We start from the raw sequence: 21698 nt of genomic DNA, 5'->3' as shown, positions 1-21698 counted from the left end.
ATTTGATTTGAGTTTTGAAGGAATGACAATGTAAATTGGTGAAGAAGATGAGAAAGATAGTTTGAGTTATCTGGGGAACAACTTGACCCTTCAAAGCTATCTGTTGTCAGACTCTTCCTAAACATGAGCAACCATCACTAGTCATCTTGTTTAATTCATATTGCTTGTGTTTTTAATCTCTTTATTATTATCAATAGCAGTATTAATAACAATAATAATGGTTGCTTAAATTAATAGAGAATCTTCATTTCTTAAAACTGTTTCATCATTTATTTTCCCATCTTATCCTTTGCTAATTATGAGGTAGAAAGTAAAGGCAGACATATCTCATTGTATCTATTCTGTTAAGCAACAGGGGATTTGCATAAGGTCCCCCAATAAGCAAAATGCAGAGCCAAGGCCTACTGACTTCCAGCCTTATGTTCTTCTTTAAAAAATGCTTTTTCCTTTCTCTCACTAACATTTAAATTTTTTTAAACATGTAGACCTCTTCCAGATTTATATTTATCAGCATTAATTTTGCACATGGATTGTAACCTCTATATATCTGGAGCCAGAGCTGCTTATTTTCTTTAAGCCCTGCAGCTTTCTTCCTTACCTATCTATAGATGATTAAAACATCTCACCACTTGTAGGGATGCCCCTTGTAACATCATTGTAAATGCAGACTTCAAATCTCCTCTGATGAAAATGCCTTAAATGTCAACTCACAGATAAAAGTATCAGGCATTGAAACTGTATCAGAGATTTGATCATTCTCTCTTTAAAGGCAGTTTTCATACAAATTATTTTATGTATTCACAGTGTAATAAAAGATAAGAAAGTATTTTAGGTTGCAAACATGTTTGTCAGTTACTTAATGGTGAAGATGATGTTGGTAATAAAATGTAACTACAAAATTTGGCAATGAAATATAACTATAAAATACCTGATAGATTAGTTAACACAATAATGTTCAATAATTCTCAAATGATGTATCTTGAATGGGTAAAATCATTCCTTTTATGTGGTAACATTTATTCTTCCATAAAATATTGATTGAGCAACAACTTTTGCCAGGTTTTCTGCTAGGCTCTGGTGGATTTAAAGATAAGCAAGATAAAAAGAAAAAGAAAATCCTTGGCTTCAAAGACTTCATAGTCTATTGGGGCAGAGAAGAGAGAAACAGTTTTATATTGTTGAAGTTCAAGAGAATACAACTCTAATGGCAGGTCCTTTTCAGGACCAGTTCAGAGAGGAGGTGAGGCTTGAGTTGAATCAAAAAAGATGGATGTAAATCCTCCAAGTAAAAAAATGGGTGGGGATATGGTAACTCCAGGAACAAATTTTAAAATATGGAAAAGGCATATCACTTTACAGGTAATGGATACTCTTTGTTATGGCTAGATTATGCATATGGATGTGAGAAAGATCTATCTGATGGCTATGTGAGGAAAATTGGCTTGAATGAAAGCATGTAGAAAGCTTGCAGAAATCTAAATGAGGATAGTGTCTCTTGTATTGGGTTGATCACCAAGTGAGGGAGCGATATAATGAAATAGAAAATTTTGGATATAGAATCAATATGGGTAATGGATTAAAAAGGATAAATAAAAATTTTTCTCAAGTTGTATGTATTAACAGAAAAGTAGTTACTTTGAAAAGGGAAATTTGGGAGAACAAGGGTTCTCCATTACACATAATATTAACTATCCAAGTAGAAATATAGAAATTTGGATACACAAGTATGTAATGCAGGGAAGATTTATAGGCTGAAATTATAAATTTTAGCAACATCAGCATAAAGGTAAGACTTGGAACAAAGGTACTAATAAGTTCACCTAGAGAAAAAGTGTATGTAGAGATATCATTCAGTACTTTGGCTGAGAATATATAAGGAAGAGATTATTATTTGAAGAAAATAACTGCTATTAAAGAAAATCAAACCTCATTCCTTCCCTTCCATTACCAAGTGCAATCCAAGAGTGTACCTGGAGCATAAACAAAAAAGTCTCTCTGCAAAAAATGAAGGCATTACTTAAGTTTGAGGATACTCATTTGTGGATAGAGATTGCAAAGCAGATAAAATGCTAGCTAACTTTAACATGGACTGCTCTTCTTCCTCTTCCACCTATGTTATAGAAGAACCTATTCTTTCAGGACAAGAATGACCCTTCTGTCTCTTCTTTTTGGTAGATGACCTTTCTTTTTCCCATGTGACTGTGAAGCCAAGGACTATTTCTCTAACCTGGGCAACCTTGATGCAAACAGCTTAGACTATATCTGTTTAATGAATTTAATTTTGTTAATTAAAATAAATTAGCACAATGAACCATATCTGATATGTAAATAAAACTTTGAAATGTGACAAATGGAGTATTAAAATTACTAGCAGAGTATCCTTCTGTCACCACTGTTTTTCATTGTTGATGCCAATATTGTCAGGCATTTCTCTCTTTCTAAATCTTCTCCTATATTTTTTACGATATGGAGGCTAACGAACAATTTCTGAAAATGTGAATATGGGGTAAAAGAATGCATTCTAATCTAATATTTTAATTGCCTGTCTTAAGGAGATCTGTTTTATCTAGCTTATGTCCTACTTACAAGCCCCAACTAACCAATTAGACTGAAGCAAATGTAGTATTTCTTATTGACTAACTTGTGAATGGGTCATGGTTCACACCATGACTGAAAACTCTTCCAGGGGAGGGGTGAAGACAATGTGTGTTCTTGTTATTATCACACAAAGCCAGAAAGTGCAGTCGTAACAATAGATATTCACTTTATTTTTAATTTTTATTTTAGGTTCAAGGGTACATGTGCAGGTTTGTTGTGTAATAAACTCGCTTCATGGAGTTCATTGTACATATTATTTCATCACCCAGGTAATGAACATAGTATCCAATAGGTACTTTTCAGTCCTTTTCTTCTTCCCACCTTCTACCCTCGGATAGGCCGTAGTGTCTGTTGTTCCCCTATTTGTCTTCATGTGTTCTCATCATTTAGCTCCCACTTATAAATGAGAACATGCAGTATTTGGTATTTTGGTCCTGTGTTAGTTTGCAAAGGATAATGGCCTCCAGCTCCGTCCATGTTCCTGCAAAGAACATAACCTCATTCTTTCTTATGGCTGCATAGTATTCTGTGGTGTATATGTACCACATCTTCTTTATCCAGTCTACCAATGATGGGCATTTAACTTGACTCCGTGACTTTGCTATTGTGAATAGGGCTCCAATGAACATACATGTGCATGTGTCTTTATAATAGAACAATTTATAATCCTTTGGGTATACACCAGTAATGAGATTGCTGGATTGAATGGTAGTTCTGTTTTTAACCTTTGAGGAATCACCACAATGTTTTCCACAATGGTTGAACTAATTTACACTCTCACCAGCAGTGTATAAGCATTCCTTTTTGTCTGCAACCTCACCAGCATCTGCTATATTTTACTTTTTAATAATAGCCACTCTGATTGATGTGAGATGTTATCTCATCGTGGTTTGATTTGCATTTCTCTAATGATCAGTAATATTGAGGTTTTCATCATATGCTTGTTAGCTGCTTGTATGTCTTCTTTTGAAAAGTGTCTGTTCATGTCCTTTGCCCACTTTTTAATGGGGTTGTTTTTTTCTTGTAAATTTAAGTTACTTATAGATGCTGGATATGAGACCTCCATCAGATGTGTAGTTTGCAAATATTTTTCCCATTCTGTAGATTATCTGTTTACTCTTGATAGTTTCTTTGGCTGTGCAGAAGCTCTTTAGTTTAATTAGCTTCCATTTGTCAATTTTTGCTTTTGTGCAATCGCTTTTGGCATCTTTGTTACAAAATCTTTGCCAGTTCCTTTGTCCAGAATAGTATTGCCTAGGTTGTCTTCCAGGGTTTTTATAGTTTTGGGTTTTACATTTAAGTCTTTAATCCATCTTGAGTTGATTTTTGTATATGATGTAAGGAAGTAGTCCAGTTTCAATGTTCCACATAGTGCTAGCCAGTTATCCCAGCACCATTTGTTGAATAGAGATGCCTTTCCCCATTGCTTGTTTTCGTAAACTGTGTCGAAGATCAGATGGTTGTAGGTGTGTGGCCTTATTTCTGGGCTCTCTATTCTGTTCCATTGGTCTATGTGCCCATTTTGTACCAGTACCATGCTGTTTTGGTTACTGTAGCCCTATAGTATAGTTTGAAGTTAGGCAGTGTGATGCCTCCAGCTTTGTTCTTTTTGCTTAGGATTGCCTTGGCTATCTGGGCTCTTTTTAGTTCCATATGAATTTCAAAATAGATTTTTCTGGTTCTATGAAGAATTTCTTTGGTAGTTTGATAGGAATAGTATTGAATCTATAAATTATTTTGAGTAGTAGTGCCATTTTAACAATATTGATTCTTTTTATCCATGAGCATGGAATGCTTTTTCATTTCTTCGTGTCATCTCTGATTTCTTTGAGCAATGTTTTGTAATTCTAGTTGTAGGGATGTTTAACCTCCCTGGTTACCTGTATTCTTAGATATTTTATTCTTTATGTGGCTATTGTGAATGAGATTGCATTCTTGATTTCACTATCAGCTTGTGTGTTGTTAGTGTATAAGAATGCTAATGATTTTTGCACATTAATTTGTTTATTCTGAAACTTTACTGAAGTTATCAGTTTAAGGATATTTTGCACTGAGACTATGGAGTGTTCTTGGTATAGAATCATGTCTTCTGCAAACAGGGATAGTTTGACTTCCTCGTTTCTTATTTGGATGCCCATTATTTCTTTCTCTTGCCTGATACTTTAACCAGGACTTTCAACACTATGTTGAATGGGAGGGGTGAGAGAGGGCATTCTTGTCTTGTGCCGGTTTTCAAGGATAATGCTTCAGGCTTTTTTTCTATTCAGTATGTTTTTGGCTTTCAGGTTGTCATAGATGGCCTTTACTATTTTGAGGTATGTTTCTTCAATTCATAGTTTATTGAGAATTTTTGACATATAGGGATGTTGAATTTTACTGAAAGCCTTTCTGCATTATTGAGATGATCATGTGGTTCTTGTCCTTAGCTCTGTTTATGTGATGAATCACATTTATTGATTTGCATATGTTGAACTCACCTTGCATCCCAGGGATAAAGCCTACTTGATCATGCTGGGTTAGCTTTCTGATGTGCTGCTGGATTCACTTTGCCAGTATTTAGGTGAGGATTTTTGCTTCAATTTGCATCAAGGATATTGGCCTGAAGTTTTCTGTTTTTGTTGTGTCTCTACCAGGTTTTGGTATCAGAATGATGCTGGCTTCATAGAATGAGTTGAGGAGGAGTCCTTCTTGCTCAATTTTTTGGAATAGTTTCAGTAGGAATGAAACCAGTTCTTCTTTGTGCATCTGGGAGAATTCAGCTGTGAATTCATCTGGTCCTGGGCTTTTATCGATTGGTAGGCTATTCATTACTGATTCAATATTGGAGCTAATTATTGGTCTATTCAGAGAATCAATTTCTTTCTGGTTCAGTCTTGGGAGGGTGTATGTGTCCAGGAATTTATCCATTTCTGTGTGCATAGAGATGTTCAAGTTGTCTCTGATGGTTTTTTGTATTTCCCTGGGGTCAGTGGTAACATTCATTTTGTTGTTTCTAATTGTGTTTATTTGGAATTCTTTCTTTTCATCTTTATCAGTCTAGCTAGCAGTCTATCTATTTTGTTAATTTTTTTTCCCGAAACACCAGCTCCTGGATTCATTGATTATTTGAAGGTTTTTTTGTGTCTCAAGCTCCTTCAGCTCAGCTCTAATCTTGGTTATTTCTTGTCTTCTGCTAGTTTTGGGGTTGGTTTGCTCTTGCTTCTCTCGTTTTTTTTTTTAGTTGTGGTCAGGTTGTTAATGTGCAATCTTTCTAACTTTTGAATGTGGGCATTTAGCACTGTAAACTTCCCTCTTATCACTGCTTTATGTATGTCTCAGAGACTCTGGTAATGTTTATCTTTTTTCTCATTAATTTCAAAGAACTTCTTGATTTCTGGCTCAATTTCATATTTACCCAAAAGTTATTTAGGATAAGCTTGTTTACTTTTCATGTAACTGTATGGTTTTGAATGATTTTCTTAGTCTTGAGTTTTATTTATTTTTTAATTTTTTGCACTGTGATCTTAGAGAGTGGTTGGTATGATTTCAATTTTTTGTTTTTTGGGTTTTTTTTTGCATTTGCTGAGGATTATTTTATGTCTAATTGTGTGGTTGATTTTAGAGTATGTACCATGTGGCAATGAGAAGAATGTATATTCTTTAGTTTGGGGGTGGAGGGTTCTGCAGATACGTGTCGTGTCCATTTGGTACAGTGTTGAGTTCTTTGTTAATTTTCTGCCTCAATTATCTATCTAATACTGTCAGTGGGATGTTGAAGTCTACCGCTATTATTGTGTGGGAATCTAAGTCTCTTGGAAGGTCTTTAAGAACTTGCTGTATGAATCTGGGTGCTCCTGCGTTGGGTACATATATGTTTAGGATAATTAGGTATTCCTATGAAATTGAAACCCTTACCATTATGTAATGCCATTCTTTGTCTTTTTAAATCTTTGTTGGTTTAAATTCTGTTTTGTCTGAAATTAGGATTGTAACCACTCCTTTTTTCTATTTTTCACTTGCTTGGTAGATTTTTCTCTATCCTTTTTTTTGAGCCTGTATTTGTCATTGCATGTGAGATGGGTCTCTGAAGACAGCATACCACTGGGTCTTGCATCTTTATTCAGCTTGTCACTCTGTGACTCTTCATTGGGGTGTGCAGCCCGTTTAAATTCAAGGATAGTATGGATATGTATAGATTTGATACTTTCATCATGTTGCTACTGGTTTATTATGCCACCTTGTTTTTGTGGTTGCTTTATAGTGTTAGTGTTCTGTGTACTTAAGTGTTTTTTGTAGTGGCTGGTAATGGTCTTTCTCTTTCATAGTTAGTACTTTTCTCAGGACCTGTTTTAAGGCAGATCTGGTGGTAACAAATTCCCTCAGCATTTCTTTGTCTGAAAAGGGTCTTATTTCTCCTTTGCTTATGAAGCTTAGCTTGGCTGCATATGAAATTCCTGGTTAGAATTTATTTTCTTTAAGGATGTTAAATATAGGCCTCTGATATCTCGTGCTTGTAGGATTTCTTCTGAGAGTCTGCTGTTAGTGTAAAGGGCTTCCCTCCATAGGTGACCTGCCCTTTCTCTCTAGATGCCTTTAACATATTTTCTTTCATTTCAATCTTAAAGAATCTAATGATTATGTGTCTGGGAGATGATCTTGTGAAGTACTTTGTAAGTACTCTGTGCATTTCCCAAATGTGAATCTTGGCCTCTGTAGTTAGTTTGGGGAAGTTCTCATGTATGATATCCTTAAATATGTTTTCCATGTTGCTTCCATTCTCTCCATCTCTTTCAAGGATGCCAATGAGTCATAGATTTGGTCTCTTTACATAATCACATACTTCTCGGAGGTTTTGTTCACACCTTTTTATTCTTTTTTTCTTTATTCTTATCTGACTCTCTTATTTCAGAAAGTTAGTCTCAATTCAAGCTCTGAGATTCTTTTCCTCCACTGGGTCTATTCTGCTATTAATACTTGCAATTGCATTATGAAGTTCTTGTAGTGTGTTTTCCAGCTGTCAGGATGGCTACATTATTTTCTATATTGGCTATTTTGCCTGTCAGCTCTTGTATCATTTCATTGTGATTCTTAGCTTCCTTAGATTGGGTTTTGTTGTTCTCCTGAATCTCAATGATCTTCATTCATATCCATATTCTGAATTATATTTGTGACATTTTAGCCATCTAAGCCCAGTCAAGGACCCTTGCTGGAGAGCTAGTGCAATTGTTTGCAGGAAAGAAGACACTTGACTTTTTGAACAGTCAGTTTTTGCACTGTTTCTTTCCCATCTCTGTGGCTTGATGTTCAATCTTTGAGGTTGCTGTCTTATTTTTTCTTTCGTACCATTTGATGACGTTGGAGGTTTGATTGTGGTATAAGGGGGCTTTAGTTGACTGGCTTCATTTCTGGAAAATTTTAGGGGGCCATGGCTCAGCTCATAACTCCTGGACTGTGTGCTCTAACTCTGGGAGACTGGTATCAGGCCTTGCCTTTGTTATCTGGCCCCTCAAGGTTAGGACCTGCTGCGCTGAAGAAACTGAGTTGCTCCCCAACCGCAGGTCACAACATTCTGATGGGTGGTGTCAGCCAAAGAACTTCATAGTTCTTCCACATAGGTGGCAGCAGGATCTGTCCTTCTTCACATCTGTCTGCAGCAGCAGCAGCACCAGCACAGCAGGGGTACCCCTTGTTAGCTGAGACAGGGTGCTAGTGGGTGCTGGGTGTAGGCCTCCATGCAGACATTTGCAGCAGCAGCAGTGGCGGTGCAGCTCAGGGGGTTGGGGGGTGCCATCAGCAACTGTATGCATTCTAGCTGGTGTCGTGGTGGTGTTAGCATGGGGGCAGGGCACTGGTGGCTGCAGGATGGTTTGTGCTCTCTGTGCACATTCATACCGGTAGTGGTGGCCACTCAGGCGAGGGGCAGGTCCTTTGTATTCCATATCTAGTTTCACACCAGTGGCAGTGTCAGCACAGGGGCAGGATGCTGGCGGGTGTGGGAGTGGCAGACAGGGCGCCCTCCAATGTTCCAACAACAATGGTGATGTAGTGGAGAAGGGGTGCACTCCTGTTGGCAACAGTGGCAACATGCACGCTGGTGGGGAAGGGAAGGCAGGAACATCCCAAAGCTTACTGAGGGGTTGTCATGGGTGGTGGCATGCAAGCAAAGCAGCATGGGTGAGGCTGCAGTGGAGGTGATAGTAGGGGTGAGCTGGTTTGTTTCCATTGGGGCTGCTCTGCTGGAGCATTCTGTCAGTCAGGCACAGTCCACTAGCACAGGAGCTATGATGTGGGCCCCCAGGAGGTATCCGGGGGCTGCAGTGCAAGCATGCACAGCCATGCTGGGCCCCAGGAAAGGCCAGCAGACCAAGTAGTGCTCAAGTTAGACTGGCACCATCTCATGGGCAAGATTGTCCTGCCGAATTCAGGTTCAACTTTTCCCCTAGGGCTAAAGTCTCATATTGGAGGAAGCTGAGCCTGGGGGTTGAGTGTCCCTGGCCATGTTTCCCTACAGAAGCTCCTGTTCCAAGCCCTCTGGGCTTTGCAGGGGCTGGAATTCTGCCCCTACCTCTTCTCTAAGTAGCTCTTCCCGTCAGCTCAAGTGTCTGTGGTGGTCGTGGGACCCCATCCTCCTGGCAAGATTCCAGAGACCTGTCGTGAGAGCAGGTTGCTCCTTATTTGTTCAACTCACCCCTTCTCCTGGAGTCACTGGGGCCCAGGAATGAGTCCTGGTGTGCAGAATCCCCATGAAACATTCCCAGCTTCCTCCCACTTCAGCCCAGTATCTGTGTCTTCCCTCCATTCAATCTCAATGCCTTTCCTCTGAAGATGTGCTAGAAGTGCACCAGTCTTTCCAATGTCCCATTCCCTTGGTGGAAGATGTTCCTCTTGACTTTGTCTAGTTGGCCATCTTGGAGCAGCTCCTGGATATTCTCTTTAAAATAACCCAGGAATGTAGTAATCTTGACCTGTATTTCCCTTGAGTGCTAGCAAGATTATTGCTTTGCCATCCTATTTTGTTTCTCAGGAAAGTAAAATTGTAACTACGTATGCTGTTCAAGTGACAAAGAGCACAAAAAGTCCCATAGCCACACATGTAAATACAGCATACTGTTTCTGGTGGTTTCCAGGGAATAAAATTTGTTCATATGAAGAAAGTAAACATATAGAAGGTACGAATTATTCATCCATTTAAATTTCAATGTATGTTTTCACAGACAATAATAAAAATCTTCTCAGCATTCCCATGCTTAGTGTTATTATAATTTTATAGATGAAGTCCAGAGAGTATATAGATTCACCTAATCTTATGGGAATAAGAAACACAACTAAAGTTTAACACAAGACTCCCCAGAAATGTTCATGAGCAGCTAGGAGAGAAAATGAGATCTCAATACATTAATCATGACAAGTGCAATAAGGAAAGAAATTCTAGGTGATGTTCTACAAATGCTTAGTGAATTTTGACACACTCAATAAAGTCTTCAGAGTCTCCATAATCCTTTATGAGACTCTTCTCTGACCTTTTTGTTTCCCAATATGCTTCATTTAGCAAGTACAGTTTGCAAAGTGAAGATGCTGATACCCAAGAGCCCTCCACTCCAAGCCCAAGATCTTCACTTTCTTTCCAAGGTGGAAAAATAAACAGAATCAAGGCAGATGTGTGTGTGTGTGTGTGTGTGTGTGTGTGTGTGTTGATCACACTCAGGCTAGAAAGAGTGACTGGACCAAAGACTGAATTTATCTCCAAATGCAGACTGACAAACCAAGTTAAACAAGAAGGATTATGAACACACGTAAAAATGAAACCAGAGTAGGTTTAATCTTTTAAAATATATACATATATATTTACTGTCACTTTGAGAATTTTGTTTATTTGATAGCGTGGATAAATATTTATGTACTACATCATGCATTTGAATTTAATATAAAATCAGTTTAAAATATTCCCAATTGCAACATAGCTAACAAGCTGAATACTGAATAGGATTACTGCTGTAAGAGTGTTCTCCTGGTTTTCCTTAGGTGAAACGATATTCTCATATGCATGCCCCTAACATCAAATATATTGACCTGTTATCAAAAGGCCAGTTTGGAAGACTTCCATTTTCAATTACTCCCTCATCTAGTCAAATAGAATTACAATGAATAAAAAAATTACAGCCAATGTAATTCCAAACATTAGAGGGTAGACAAGAAACAGTCTCTTGCTCTCAAAGAATAATGCCTTACATGAATATGATGCTTTGTTATTTTTAACTTGCTTTAACACAAACATCCCATTTTTGTTTCCTTTAATAAATACTCCATTTTGTAAATAAGGAAACTGGATCAGCTACCTAAAATTACACAAGTAGGATGAGGTGGGCCTACGGCTAACATTAGATGTCTGGTCTACTTTCTAGTCTCTAGAAGTCCCTGGCACAAACTTCCTCTAGTATTTCCAGAATATGTTATTTGCAAATTATAAATTTTGTGGCAAATTAATGCAATCATTTATTGTAAGGACTAAACTTTATTAAAGCTACTTCCCAAGAGGCTATTTCTCTTATTGCAATAATAAAGTTTAGAAGTTCTGCTTTTGTTGCCTTTCTCTTCTGATAATTGGAAGAAAAGAGAATGGAAGGGAAGATAAAAATAAGACTGAGTGAAGACAGAAGAAAAAAAGGAAGAAGAAGAAGGAGGAGGAGAGGAAGGAAGGAAGGAAGGGGAGAGGGAGAGAGGGAGGGATGGAGGGAGGGAGGCAAGGAAGGGAAAGCAAAGGTGGGAAGAAAGGAAGGAAAGATATTGTGAAATTATTCAGATTAATTGTTTTAGCTATATTAAATATAAATAATCCAGAAGATGATAAATCTATCTTTTCTTCACTACTTAAGACAGAAGGCACCTAATGTGTAGCTGTTTTATAATTTCCACAAAACGATAAGCTTGTTAACAAGCAGGCTCTCTCAGCACCAATTCTCTTATATCACCTAGATATTATTTATTATTTTCAGATGAAATCTAAGTACTTTATTTCATTATTTATAGGTTTAAAATATACTACCTGTATGACATACAAATAAATGTTCTTTTTCAGTTCACTAATTCTACAATAAAAGCCTTTTGATTCTATTAGCCAAACATTCCTGAGCTGGCAGATAGAGGCCTTGGAAAATAGTATAAATGCTTGCTTATCAAATTAATCGTGCTTATAAATTAAGAAGCGATTCAAACAGCAATTGTTTAACATGCATAGCTACTTCAATAGAAAGGGAGAGATGGTTTCTGGACTCTAAATTGAGTATAGTTTGAATTTGAGGAAACCTGATGTTAATAAGTAAAAGTTTTTACTATGCAGCATAATATGACTTTTATACAAACAATTACTTTGTAGCCTTTTGAAATTATACAATTGATAGCACAGAGTACTACTTCATTTTTAATAACTTAAAACTTTTATCCTATGAAATTTTCATAGCAGAGCTTATCATTACTCAGTAGCACTATTTGTAAAGTGTATTGCTAAAGCCCTGCTCTTAGGGAAAATATATTATACTATCATGGGAAAAAAAAGAAAAAAGAGAGAAACAGAGTTAGAAGAATTTGATTATGTTAAAATTGTTTATTTAGCATATTGTCTAAAATTTTCCATGTATGAGAAAGTGTGATTTCCAATTATTGAATACATTTCTATGTTCCACGGCCATATAGAGATATAACTAAAGGTGGAAAAAAGATCACCAACAAGAAACAAAATATAAAACAATGTTCATGTAGGGATTATATTTTTAGGAAACTTCTTTATTCTTTTATTCAGCAAATATTTATTAAGCTGTTATTACATTGAGGGCACTGTGTTTGTTTGCCTGGTATGTAGCAATCCATCTCCTCATGGGGGTGGTCATGTGTTATGAGAAGAGTTTTGACTTTGGTATATGTAGACCAGGGATTAATTTTCTAATCCATCCCTCGTTAGTGGGGTAGCACTGCATTATCCTGAGATTGTTTCTTATCTGCAAAATAGAAGTACAACAGATGTGTCATGAGTTCATGAGCATTAATTGAGATATTGTCTATAAATCAAGTGGCAGAGCATCTGATTTAGAATTCAGTAGTTCTTTGGATTTTTGTGCTAAAGTAGGTAAAACTGAAGATATTTACATGCTAATAAAATCTCTTTCATAATGAAAAAATAACTTTATGTAAAAATATGTGCTGAAATCACTTAAGAATGATAAAATATTTTATAATGATAAATAAATAATAATGACATTTATTTTAGTTTCAAAATACCTAATTATTAGTTATTGATGATGGTTAATTTTATATGTCAACTTGACTGGACTAAGGGATGCCCAGATAGTGGGTTAAACATTATTTCTGAGTCTACTATTGAAGATGCTCCCATAAGAGATTAGCATCTGAATCAGTTAAACAAGTGAAAAAAAAAAAGTCTGCCTTCACCAGTGTGAGTAGGCATCATCTAATCTATTGAGGGCCCCAATAGAACAAAAAGTGGAGGGAAGAAGGGCGAATTTTCTCTCTTCTTGAGCTGGGACATCCATCTTCTCATGCCCTTAGTTTTGGATCTTCTAGTTCTCTGCCTTTAGACCCTGGGACTCATATTATTAGCGCCCTGGTTCTCAGGTCTTCAGACTCAAACTAAATTGTACCACTGGCTTTCTTAGTCCTCTAGCTTGTAGACTGCGGATTGTCAACTGCTCAGCTACCATAATCTTATGAGCCATTTCCCAAAAATTAGGAATATATATATATATATAAAACCTATAAATAAAGAATATACACATATATATTCCTTATTTTTGGGAAATAAGGTACATGTATTAGTGTATTTCTTCAGAGAAACAGAACCTATAAGGAATTTATATATATATCATATATATTCCTTGTTTTTATTTATATACATTATCTATATATGGAATAATATTCATGATGGTTAATTTTATATGTTAACTTGACTGGGCTAAAGGATGCCCAAATAGCTGGTTAAACATTATTATTAAAACATATATGTATCAACAAACATATATATTCCATATATATGGAATATATATCATAATATATGGAATATATATAAATAAGAACTAAAGAATATATATCTTGTAAATAAATAAGGAATATATATATTAATTATTAGTTCTGTTTCTGTGAAGAAACAGACTAATACATGTACCTGACTAATATATTTACCTTAGGTTTAGAGAATTTGAAAACATATATTCAAATATAAATAATATTAACTAAAGAAATAACTAGAAATCCGTAACTAAAGTTAAGAAGTGACATGGCAAGCATTTTCAAAGTTTTGTCATGTTCCCTGGGTGTCCTTCCTCAATTATACCAGCCTTATTCACCTTCAAAAGGAAACTACCATTCTGATTTGTGTGCTAATGAGCCCATTACATTTCTGTACAGTTTTTGCTATGTATACTGGTGACTCTAAGGAATATATAATTAGGGTTTTCTATTTTCACATTTTAAAAATACAAGGTTATATTTTGTTTGGTTACATGATGTATTCCTCCCAATATTATGTTTTGGGAATTAAATTAATCTAATTCATAATTGTAGTAAATTTATTCTGACTGCTGAGCACAATTGTTAATTCTACAACTGATCAGCATTTAAAATGTAAACTTTTTTCTATTGCAAATGCTATTGCCTTGTAAATTGCCTTCTGCACATGTGCAAAATTTTCCACAATGTGTACACCTAGGAATAAAATTTTGCCCATTCGACTTTACTACACACTGGCAAGTTATCTTCCAAAGTGTTTGCAGCAATTTTCACCTCATGAGCAGGGATGAATGTTGCCATTGCGCTGCATGGTTGTCTACACATTGTGTTTTAAAATGATATGTTATTGAAACATCAATATACACTTCTGGGGTTGGTAATAAATTTAAGCGTCTATTCATGTATTCAAAGGTCATTCATCTACCTCCTCTATGAAATGCCTGTTTGCTTTTTGTTGTTGTTGTTCAATTTTAATTGGTTGTTTCCTTTTTTTCTTGTTGCTTGATTGGTAGGATACTAATCCTTTGTTGGTTATATATGTTGTGAAATTTTTTCTCAGTTCTTAGTTTGTATATAGTAGTCTCTATGATGTCTTTTGATGACTAAAAGTTCATAATTTTAATCAATAATATATTTTATGTAAAATTTATTACACTCTATCATGTGCATTTTCGGTTTCTTGCTTAATAAACTGTCCCCTTCCCTGAGATCATAAATTGTCCTGTAATAATTATAAAAGTCTCCATTCCCACTTACATTTTTATTCATCTACAGTTGATTCTTTGAATGATGTAGAGTTAATCTGACATTTTTTGTCAAGTGGTAAACAATGATCCCAGAACCATTTATGAAAAACCATACTACTCTCCATTGATATACATTGCCAACTGTCAAAAATTAAATTTTCATATATGCATGTGATCATTTCTGAACTGTCTACTCTGTTGCATTTGTCTAGAATTCTATTCTTGAACCAATGTGGTATTATTAAAATTACTATAGCTTCACAGTAATTTTTATTATAGTTAAGAAAATATTCTTCTTCAGGACTAGTTTTGACCCTTTATTCTCTCAAATAATTTTAAAAACTAGTTTGTAAAATTTACAAAGATCCTGAGAGAATATTGATTAGAACTGATCCTTAGAAAAGTGGCATTTTTATTATAGTGAACGTTCCTAACTAAAGATGTAGACATCTCTTCATATTCAGGTCTTGTATAACATCAAATCAATGTCAAAATATTTTTCACCAAGCTCTTGAACTATTTTCTTAGCTTTATTTATAGACAGCATTTGCTTTTTCCCCTTCCTATAAATAATAAATGGTTTATCTTGAATTACATTGTTTAGTCAATCATTACTTTCAATTTACATATTGGGTTTGGTATCCATTATCCTTGTTAAGGTCTTTTATTAATTCTACTATGCTATCTGTGGATTTTTAACTTCAATTTTATCATCTGCCATCATGACAGGTTTTTTTTTTTTTTTTGCATTTTACTCACTATAGCTTATTTGCTGTTGCTGTTGCTGTTGTAACTGTGCTGCCAGGACCTTCAGTGCAATATTAAGGAAAAGGGGCAAGACTGTGAAAGTGGGCATCCTTGCCTTGTCTCTGATATTAAAGAGAATAATTTCAACATTTCACCTTTATATATAGCATGCGCTCTAGATATTTTTTTTATATGTCCTATATCAGCTTAAGGAAGTTCCTATCCTCTTTTGATCTCTGTTTGTTTTTACTTCTTGAATGGACGTTTTTAGAATGCCTAGCCCTTACAAATGATCAAAACAAAAAGTCTTACACTTTCTGGCTCCCAGTGATCTTCTCCATCTCCTTTTCCATCCCACTTCTACTCTACCACAATCCCAGTCACACTGGACCCCTTTTTACTCCTCTAACACTCCAGTCATGCTTCTACCTCATGTTTTTGTTTGATGTATCCTCTACTCTATCCCCAAAATATGTGCATGTGTTCCCTCTTCCTCCTTCACAGTCTTTGGGTTATTACTAGAAAGTCTCCTTCTTAAAAATGCATTCCAGGGATGCCCCACTTAAAATTGCAATTCTTACTCTCACTGTGATACTTCCTGTTTTCCTTCCTCACTTTATCTTGACATTGGAACTTATTTGTAGTATGCTATATGCATTTTTTTTATCTTGTTAGTGTTTTATTAAGGAAAAATTTCTCTTTAAGTATGAATCCCTGCTTTCACAAATAAATCAACTGAGAAACTGTGTTAGAGACAAATAGACTTGATTCTGTCTCCTCCATTAAATGCTTACTATCATTCTAGGTAAGCTGAGTGTTCTTTGTCAAAAGGGAAAAATAGTTTGAGAAGCTTTCAGTAATATATAAATATATTTGCTGCAATTTATTCCATTGATCATGTCGTCTCTGACTAGGCACAAGGGCTAAGTTATGGTTATAGTTGTTGTTCATTTGTTTTTTATATTTTATCTATGAGATAATGATTGTCTCAATTACAGAAGAATACTGTTCCTTTCCTAGTTAAAAAAAAGTGACATATAGAGTAACAAAAAGTTATTTTTTAACATGAAGCAGATTGACTAGAACTATGTTTCTATGGCTACTAAAATTATCCAACAACAAGAGATAAAATAACAGGCAGATTACTGAATATTATGGTGTCAGTATATTTTGTTTTCTTGTGGGCATTTTATAAGTAATAACAATTGTCTTTTATTTAAACTAGAGAAAAAGTAAGTAAATTTTCACTTATTTATAGAATCACTGCATTGTGATTCTATAAACAGACAAAAGTAAGCTTGTTGACTTTGTCGGACATTGAGCTGTTGCTGGTAGTTTTACAAGAGGAGGAAGGATCAGGTAGATTATAAATGGAAAAAGGGCATTGTATTAGTTTGTTTTCATGCTACTGATGAAGACATACCGAAGACTTGGCAATTCACAAAAGGAAAAGGTTTAATGGACTTACAGTTCCACGTGGCTGGAAAGGCCCCAAAATCATGGTGGAAGGTGAGAAACACGTCTCACACAGTGGCAGACAAGAGAAGAGCACTTGTGCAGGGAAACTCCCATTTTTAAAACCATCGGACCTTGTGAGACTTATTCACTGTCATGATAACAGCATGGGAAAGATCACCCCCATGATTCAATTACTTCCCACCAGGTTCCTCCCACAACACGTGGGAATTCTGGGAGTTACAATTAAAAATGAGATTTGGGTAGAGACACAGCCAAACCATATCATTCTGCCCCTGGCCCCTCCCAAATCTTATGTCCTCATACTTCAAAATCAATATTGCCTTCCCCACAGTCCCCCAAAGTCATGACTCATTTCAGTTCAAAGTCTCATTTGAGACAAGGAAAGTCCCTTCTGCCTATGAGCCAGTAAGATCAAAAGAAAGTTAGTTACTTCCTAGATACAGTGGGGGTACAGGCATTGGGTAAATACAGCCATTCCAAATGGGAGAAATTGGCCACAACAAAGGGGCTGCAGGCCCCAAGCAAGTCCGAAATCCAGTAGGGCAGTCAAATCTTAAAACTCAGAAATGATCTCCTTTGACTCCATGTCTTGCATCCAGGTCACACTGATGCAAAAGATGGGTTGCTATGGTTTTGGGCAGCTCTGTCCTTGTGGCTCTTCAGGGTACTGACTCTCTCCTGGCTGCTTTCACAGGCTAATGTAGAGTGTCTGTGGCTTTTTCAGGCACACAGTGTAAACTGTCAGTGGATCTGCCATTCTGGGGTCTGGAGGATGGTGGCCCTCTTCTTACCGCTCTACTAGGTGGTGCCCTAGTAGGGACTCTGTGTGGGGACTCCCACCCCACATTTCCCTTCTGTACTACCCTAGCAGAGGTTCTCCATGAGGACCCCACTCCTACAGTAAACTTCTACCTGGGCACCCAGGCATTTCCATACACCCTCTGATATCTAGGCAGAGGTTCCCAAAACCCAATTCTTGACTTCTGTGCACTCTCAGGCTCAACACCACATGGAAGCTGCCAAGGTCTGAGGCTTGCCCCCTCTGAAGCCAGAGCCCAAGCTCTATGTTCGCCCCTTTCAGCCACGGCTGGAGTGGCTGGGACACAGGGCACAAAGTCACTTGGCTGCACACAGCACGGGGACCCTGGGCCCAGCCCAGAAAACCACTTTTTCCTCGTGGCCTGTGATGTGTGGGACTACTGTGAAGACCTCTGACAAGCCCTGAGGACATTTTTCCCCATTGTCTTGGGGATTAACATTTGGCTCCTAATTACTCCTGCAAGTATCTGCAGCCAGCTTGAATTTTTCCTCAGAAAATGAGATTTTCTTTTCTATTGCATTGTCAGGCTGCAAATTTTCCAAACTTGCTTGCTCTGTTTCCCTTTTAAAACTGAATGGCTTTAACAGCACCCAAGTCACCTCTTGAATGCTTCACTGCTTAGAAATACCCTTAATCATCTCTCCCAAGTTCAAAGTTCCACAGATCTCTAGGATGGGGCAAATGCCACCAGTCTCTTTGCTATAATATAGCAAGAGTCGGCCAGGAGTGGTGGCTCACAGCTGTAATCCCAGCACTTTGGGAGGCCGAGGCGGGTGGATCACCTGAGGTCAGGAGTTTGAGACCAGCGTGGCCAACATGGTGAAACCCCATCTCTACTAAAAATTCAAAAATTAGCTGGGCATGGGGACACACATCTGTAATCCCAGCTACTTGGGAGGCTGACGCAGGAGAATAGCTTGAACCCGGGAGGCAGAGGTTACAGTGAGCCGAGATTGTGCCTCTGCACTCCAGCCTAGACGACAGAGTGAGACTCTGTCTCAAAAAAAAAAAAAAAAAAAAAAAAATAGTAAGTCACCTTTACTCCAGTTCCCAACAAGTTCCTCATCTCCATCTGAGACCATTTCAGCCTGGATTTCATTGTCTATATTGCTATCAGCATTTTGGTCAAAGCCATTCAACAAGTCTCTAGGAAGTTCCAAACTTTCCCACATTTCTCTGTCTTATTCTGAGATCACCAAACTGTTCCAACCTCTGCCTGTTACCCAGTTCCAAAGTTGCTTCCACATTTTCAGGTACCTTTTCAGCAGTGCCCCACTCTACTGGTACCAATTTACTGTATTAGTTTGTTCTCATGCTACTGATAAAGACATACCCAAGACTTGGCAATTCACAAAAGGAAAAGGTTCAATAGACGTAAAGTTTCACATGGCTGGGAAGGCCTCACAATTGTGGTGGAAGGTGAAAGATATGCCTCACATGGTGGAAGTCAAGAGAAGAGAGGTTGTGCAGGGAAACTCCCATTTTTAAAACTATCAGATCTTGTGAGACTCATTCACTATCACAAGAACAGCATGGGAAAGACCTACCTCCATGATTCAATTACCTCCCACAAGGTTCCTCCTGTGACTCATGGCAATTCTGAGAGTTACCATTCAAGATGAGATATGGGTAGGGACACAGATAAACCATATCAGGCAGACTGTGGCCAATACTGCAGATTAGCTTTTCAAGTCCCTTCCAATCCACTCTACTGGGGAAGCTGAAATACTTAAAGCTTCTCACTGTGGGGTGGGGGGACTAGGATGAGACAAGTGAGGTGTCTAGGCCCCAAAATTTAAGGAGGCATTCAACTTCAAGCTTATGCACGTATGGGACTGGCATGTGAGAATAAGTGCCTCCTTAAACTTTGTGCCCTGGATATCTTTCTTGCCTTGCACTAGTCCCAATCTTGCTTCTCGGGTTCCCTGTAAGCTTATCTCCATATGTGACCCAGCTTCTGCTAAGACAGTGCACCCTTGGACATTTAGAAGTAAGAAGTGATGCAGGATCCCTGCTCCTGGGAATTTTTTTGTTACTACTGGAAAGCAAGGATGAGAAATTTGGTGTTTGGGTTTTATTAGCGTCATCAGAGGTTTCAGTAATTGGTCCCCACATATGTAGGCTTTGAAAGGAGAATTCAAGGAAGGACATTCATTTGCTGGCAAGAAACAAAGATGTGCTGAGTAGTGGGGTCTTAGAGCTAAGAGTTTGATGGCAACATCTTGATCTTCAGACTTCAGCAGAGCTGGGATGATCCGGGAACCAGGAACTAGAGAAGCAGCTCCGGACTCCAGAAGCTTCCTGATCAGACAGGCAGCAACTCCCTTAGTGGCCTTTCTATGTTGGTGTTCAGGAAGTAATCTTAGATGCTTAACCTCCAGCTGCCCTTTTGATGTGCCAACAGTTTTCTTAGCACATTATTTCCTTTTTGTCTTTCTGATACCTGCAACATGAGCCTTGATTGATACAAACAGAGAATGAATGGTTTTCTCTATTTCTCTAAAGACTGAAATAAGGAGTTTTCTGGTATATCACCAGGATTGACTAGAAACAAATGAATCCCCAGAAAATATGTGTTTAGTACATATTTCTTTTTACATATATACATATGTTTATATACATATATTATTTTTAATATTCACCATATTAAACATATGGATGCTAGTTTAGACTGATAAAGAGAAAATTCACTTTGTGCCATGCAAATAAATCAATCAATAATTCTGTGATTGTGATTAGACTCTGCTCTAGAGTCTGGGAGATGAGAAACACAAAAAATATATGATATAAGTTCTTCTTTAAAAAACATACAACTGGCCAGGCACGGTGGCTCACACCTGTAATCCCAACACTTTGGGAGGCCGAGGCGGGCAGATCACAAGGTCAGGAGATCAAGACCATCCTGGCTAACATGGTGAAACCCCGTCTCTACTAAAAATACAAAACAAAATTAGCCGGGCGTGGTGGCAGGCACCTGTAGTCCCAGCTACTCAGGAGGCTGAGGCAGGAGAATGGCATGAACCCGGGAGGAGGAGCTTGCAGTGAGCTGAGATCACACCACTGTGCTCCAGCCTAGGTGACAGAGTGAGACTCCGTCTCAAAAAAAAAGAAAAGAAAAACATGTAACTATAATCATTTATCATTTTAATGAAAATAAAGAACTTGAAATTATGAAAATAAGATTGCTCTCCAAGAAGGCAAGAAGTTTCTGTAAGAGCCAATATATAATGATTCAGGACATTCATATTCAAAGCTATCTAACTGAATATATGAGTGATTACAAAGAAAGAGTCTATCAATGAAAGGGGTGAGGGACTGGTCTGCCACAGAATAATGATAAAAGAAGAGTCACAGAGGCAAGATTGTTGTCTCCACTGAAGTACCGGCCAGGATAGAGGAGCCGTAGTCACGGGTCTTGAGTAGCTCCAGTTTCTACCGCATTGGAAAGAGCATTCCCATTATACAAACATGACAAATTATTATAGCTTTATACCACTACACTTCCAGTTTCTCCAACGCTCTTTATTCTATTTTTTTTGCCCCAACTGATAGTTTAATTATGTTTTGGAGGAAGTATACTGATCATGTTCATCCACTTTCTGTTTTGTTGCAGTAGTTATACGTCTCATAAACTGTGATATTGCTATTCTTTTTTCATTCATCACTCTTTGAATCACTTTATGGGTATCTGTGGCTAGAAAATATATGCCTTCTTGATATCTTCATAAAATCAAGTTTGAAGACTAAAAACTGAAGGCCTGGACTCTGGAAAATTTACCAGTACTAACCCATGATGCCTCTTCTCAGAAAAC

Source organism: Pongo pygmaeus, chromosome 1, assembly GCF_028885625.2.
Source record: "Pongo pygmaeus isolate AG05252 chromosome 1, NHGRI_mPonPyg2-v2.0_pri, whole genome shotgun sequence".
Classification (NCBI taxonomy): Eukaryota; Metazoa; Chordata; class Mammalia; order Primates; family Hominidae; genus Pongo; species Pongo pygmaeus.
Note: the sequence above shows the minus strand (reverse complement) of the source record.